This window comes from Pyxicephalus adspersus, chromosome 1 (assembly GCF_032062135.1).
Source record: "Pyxicephalus adspersus chromosome 1, UCB_Pads_2.0, whole genome shotgun sequence".
Lineage (NCBI taxonomy): Eukaryota > Metazoa > Chordata > Amphibia > Anura > Pyxicephalidae > Pyxicephalus > Pyxicephalus adspersus.
Genome location: NC_092858.1, coordinates 176233785 through 176239881, shown reverse-complemented (window position 1 = coordinate 176239881; position 6097 = coordinate 176233785).

Here is a 6097-nt window from a genome sequence, read left to right as displayed (position 1 = left end):
ATAGAGCTGCCAGCTGTACACCTGGGTGGCATCATGTGATTTCTTTCCCAATATTCAGCCAATTTGTGCTGGAAATTGGTCAAAGCTCCTGCAATTCCAATCTTGGAATTTCCATCCCAGTTCTAATTATCTGGGATGTGATTGAAACTCCGCACAGCAGATCAGTTTAGGTAACCTCCTAGATTGTAAGCTCTTCGGGGCAGGGTCCTCTCCTTCTCCTTTGTCACTGTCTGTATCTGTCTGTCACTTGCACCCCCCTTTTAATGTACAGCGCTGCGTAATATGTTGGTGCTATATAAATCCTCTTTAATAATAATGATAATGTCCGATGAATGCTGTGGTGCCCGGAGCTCTGCATCCAGCACAGGTAAAACAGCCCCCACCATTCCTCTCTTTATGACAGAGGAGGGTTTATGTTCTCTGGTTGTCATTAAAGGGGATCCCAACATTGCTGGCCAGTATGGAAGGGCCCTTTGCATTGACGTTCTATAGGGACCCCCTATATCCATTACTGTGTATGGTCAGGGTGTGGGCAGCATTGTAAATTTACTTTTTTATGATTTCAATGTCTGCTTTCTCTTTTCCCCCAGACGAGCCATGAAGAGGAATTTGCACCTCAGTTGTCCTTTCCAGAATTCCTGCGTCATTAACCGAAACAACCGGCGTCACTGCCAGGCCTGCCGACTAAAGAAATGCCTGGGCATCGGGATGATGAAGGAGTGTAAGTGTGCAGCACGGGGCCACAGCTAAGGACATCTGAAGACACTGAAAGCCAAACTGCAGCCAAAATATGTTCTTAGCTTTGGATAAAACAACCTCAGGACAATCGCTTATCAGGGAATCGGAATCTGCCAATCACATGATGCTGGATCTATGGGACCCCTCCATGGCCATCACATGACCTGTAAGCTGCATTATCCTGGTGCCACCAACCAAGACAGACGATAGGCTACAACCACCGGCCAGTAATGTGAAGGTAACCTCATCGCCCCAGATGTGACTTTGTGGGACCCGTCTTCTATAAACCCTCTGTGCCTCAAGCATGAGCAAGATATGCAAAGGACATTCTTCACCCGACTAACCTGCAGCAAATCACATTGCAACCTTCGACATTTACTTAGTCACCTTCATCTTCCAGCTTCCTTTCCCAGCTAAAGAAAAAATTACCCTAACCTACCCAGGGGCTGCCTTAACCAACCCTGACCCGGGTGTGTGTGTTTGTTCTTTATTCTTAGACATGCTGTACAGTTTTCTGTTGGTGGCCATATTAATGGAAACCAGTGCCAGCGAGAACTATATTCACTGATCTGAAAAATCTCAGTATAGCAAACAATGACATTCACCTGGTTGGCAAAGATTGTGCTTTGGCCAGCCATAGAATCCACAATGCCACAGGGCTGTAACCCTAACAGATGAATTTTCCAAAGGTGAATTTGAATTTTTAAAAAGTTTGTAATTGCACCTGAAATAGTGATAGTGACAAGACTGTGTACAGCGCTGTGTTATATGTTGGTGCTGTATAATACTGCCTAATAATAATAAAATTTCACCATGACTGACTATGGTAGGGACATTAGATTGTGAGCTCCTTTGAGGGACAGTTAGTAACATGACTATCGACTTTGTACAGCGCTGTGTAATATGATGGCGCTATATAAATACTGTGTAATAATAATAGTTTCACCAGGCTGCCCAGGTAAGAAATCATGATGACTTGCTTTTGAACAATACCTATGTGATCACAAGGTCAGCAATGATAAAGCAAAACATTTTACTGATTGTTAGAGTTAGGATCAGTGTAGGTGAAAGTTGGGATTGGGGTTTGAGGTCCGTGTTAGTATAAAAGTTATATTAGGGTCAGTACCGGGATGAGGGCTGAGCTCCAAGTTTAAAGTCAGCATTGAGATGAAGTTTGGGTCACAGTGCTGGGATGTTGGGAGTGTGATCCAGATTTAGGGCCAGTGGTGGGATCATGGTTGGGTTCCAGGTTTGGGGTCAGGGTTAGAATTAGAGTTACATTCCGCATAGGCTAAAGGTTGGGGTAAGTGTGTTGGGATGGTTGTTGAGATCTGGGTTTAGGACCTGCTTTGGAATCAAAGTTGGGTTCCAGGTTTGGGGTCATTATTTGGAAGAAGGTTAAAGCTGGATTGTGGATGAATGTTTGGAGAAAGGTTGGGTTCCAGGTTTAGAGTCCGCATTGGAATAATGGTAACATTACTCATAGGATAAAGGTTGGGGTAACAGTGTTAGGATGGTGGTTGAGATCTGGGTTTAGAGCCACCGTTGGGATTAATAACAGAGACTGCTGATCCAGGGAACATCCGATTGTCTCATGGAATCAGGAAGGAATTTTTGTTCCCCTGTTGAAGCAAATTGTACCCGGGGGTTTTTTTTGCCTTCCTCTGCAACCTAACCTACTATGTAACAATTTAACATACCATAACAAAACTATTGTAACTTTTGTATGGTGGTCCAGTGCTGGAGATAAATGTGGACCCCTAGGGGTTGTTTTTGACGATCATGGAAGTTTCCCTATGTAAGGCAGGGCAAGAGGAGCAGAACACAGACCTCTGATTCATACAAGTTTATGGTGATAGACCTTCCATTAAGTCCTACATCTTTACTGTATTCGATATCAAAGGTTCCTTTCACACAGTAGAGCTCATCCATACAAGACTTTGATGATGCACCATGTACAAGGTTCTACAGTCCCTGTCCATGTTCTGTTAGCTCCGCTCCCCTGATTGCTGTTGCAGCCCTGTAGTATGTGTTCCTGGATAGAGTTTCTCTATCCAGGAACAGAGTGTAAGTCTCCCTGGCTGCTCATGATTGAATGCAGCGTGGGAAAAATCCTCCGGTTTTTCTCACAGCCGCTTTAATTCATCTACACAAGCCGCATGACTCACTCTGAGAGGAGAAGTATCGCGGCTGCATTTATGAATGAATGGAGCCCTGAGAATGCTTCTCTCAGTGAGAGACTACCGGGTACTACAGGTCAGATTGAGGGCTTGCCCCATTCTGACCTGTAGTGCCCTGGGATTTCTCACTGACGGGGATTCCTACAGCTGTAACTATGAATGCAGCCGCGATAATCCTCCTATAGAATTTTCCTGGATTTCCGATGGTTTTGCAAAATTGCGGGAACCCATTGGAACTTCGAGGAAATTTTCGCTAGAATGCCAGAAGCATTCTCGCTCATCTCTAATATTGACCTCTCATCCATGCAAGCCTGGTGATGGGCCTTCCACAAAGTCCTACATCTTCAGTGAGTTATATATCGAAGATTCCTTTCACATAGTGAGGGTGTAGATGGTAGAACATAGACCTCTCATCCATACAAGACTATGGTGATTGACCTTCTACAAAGTTCCTTCTCCTTCTGTGGATTTTATATTGAAGGTTCCTTTCACTGATAAGGAAAAAAAAAATTCTTCTGTCCACGATGAGATGATTTAGAGGGTTTATTTAGAATAAAAGGTATAAAGTAAAAGAGATAGAGCGTAGCAAAGCACACACGTGTGGAGACCCAATGACACGGTCAGAAGGTCTGACTACTAGCCCCAGGTGAGGACCATTTAAGCCGAATTTCTGAAGAGATGTCAAGTGGGGCCCCGAACCATATATTGTTCATGTTTCATTACACCAACATTGTAGAATCAACATGACATTACATCCAGATTTACTACAACTAATGGAGAAATAATTCTTACTATTATCTCAACCGACTCCACCAAGGCTGGGTGATAACAGTCACAAACACATTATATTGAAGGATCCTTTCACAGAGTAGAGCTCTTGGTAGGACATGGACCTTTCATCCACACAAGACTATGGTGATGGACCATGTACAAGATGGCTCCTCCATCTATATGGAGGGGCAGGAAAACAGAACATGGACTTCTCAAAAAACCTTCTACAAAGTTCCACATCTTCAGCGTATTAGATATCAAAGGTTCCATTCACACTTTAGTACATGGACTTCTCATCCTTAAATGACTATGGTAATGGATCTTCCACAATGCTCTACACCTCCTTCAGTGGATTTTTATTTCAAAGGTATCTTTTACACAGTAGAGATGTAGAACGTGGAACATGGACTTCTCATCAAAACAAGACTATATGGTGATGGACCTTTCCACGATGTTCCACATCTTCTTCTCTTCACGGGTATAAATGTAGCTGACTACACCACACAGGGAAGAAAACGGGGTTAGTAAAACAAAACAACACAACATGGACTTCTCATCCATACAAGACATAGTGATGGACCTTCTGCAAAGTTCTATATCTTCTCCAGTGGATTTTAGATATAAAACTTTCCTTTCACACAGTAGAGGTCTTGGTGGAACACAAACCTCTCATCCATACAAGACTATGGAGATGGACCTTCCACAATGTTTCATAGCTTCTTCTCCTCTCCAGTGGTAATTTCTAAAAACGGAGTCCTAAGACATCACAAGGCGCTATCATTGGATCTGGAGGTGTCTGCCGTTGGTCAAGGAGGATGGGTAAATAGCCCAACCCTAAGGATGGCTAGTGACAAAGATACAATTTATGATCTGTTAATATACAGATGTTGTCACGGTATTATTGGGCTTGTCCTGTATATTGGGTGTAATTTCCATGTTTTCTGTGTATATAAATGCTAAATGTTGTCACATGTCCACCTATGAATATGTGGTGTCCTTTCCAGAGACCATACCAATCAGTTCATCACTTCATTTATTGAAGGACAAGAAATGTTAGGGATCATCGGGTGGTGGTAATCATATTAGGCAGGACACATTGGGGCCACGTATTAGAGAAGATACATTGATAAGTTGGGTTTATCCAGTGGTCCCCTCATGGGTGATCACTTTCCAGGTCCAGCAGTGTGTAGCTCCTCCTCTGTTCATTTCCTTCATTCTACTTTTGGGATGATGGCACCCCATGGCTGAGGGGTTAATCAGAGTAATCTGTTATCATACCAGTAACCCTTCACCCCATCCACTTCCCCCCGTACCATGCTTTTTGCATGGCCAGCCATTTCACCTTGTTTGTCTGAGGATGATGAACAGACTGGAAAGGTAAAGTTGGGTAATACCTGCACCTCCCAGTCCTGGAACAAAACATGCTGTAGTAAGCTACAAATAATAGAGGATGAACTTTGCTGCCCCTTTTTATGAGCCCCCCCCCCCCGGAGGGAAGCCCCCTGCCACCTACAAAACTGACCCTCACCAAATGAAAAACATGAATAGTCCAGGATAACGGGCTCTAAAAATGACTAAATATTGGAGTTAGCCCCACGGATAACGATTGATTGAACCTCCACCTCCTGACAGAAAAATAATTCAGGGGAACTGCTAAGAACTGAAACAATTACAGTCCACCAAAGTCAGGAGTCAATGAGTGGAGCCCAATAAATCAGTAACAGGGCCTAAAGGGTAAAACCAAATCACCTAAAGATTCACAGAAGAGTGTGAAGATCTCTGAACAACCTTGAATCTTAGAGATTTCTGTAGGTGCACAGAAGGTCCACTAAGAACCCCTCAAAACCCAGCCTAGGACGTCTCCATTATTAGGACACACTAGATTCTAGGCAAGATCGGAGCTCACTTCAGCATGGACATTCTTTGGGCTCCAATTTCAGATTGTACTAGATCAGTGCAGGATAATTTCTGAAATTGGTTGGCACAAACAGGGGGTTCAGGTCAACATGGCAGAGTGTTGGGTAAGAGAGTTACTAGCAAAGTCTTCATTGGCATGGCACAGACGTCTTGGCCATGTGTGGCATTCACAAGTTCTGGAGTAACCTCAAGTGAACTTGGTACTGACAAACCTTGGGTAAGTGTGGTGGACACTTTTACATTTTAAGTTCAGGAGAGACTTCCCTCAAAACAAAACTCAGGGACCCTGGGCTCATGCGTCTGGGCTTTAAAATCATATTCAGGGTGCCAGACCTCAGAGAGATCCTTTGGGACTTCAGCGGTAGACTCGGGGTGTCAGAGTACAGAGGAGGGTTCAAGCTGCTTGACTGTAAAAGTTGACTCAGGGTATTGTACTTTGGAAGAAGACTTTGGATTTCAGCAGAAGACTCGGGTGTTGGACCTCAGAGGCG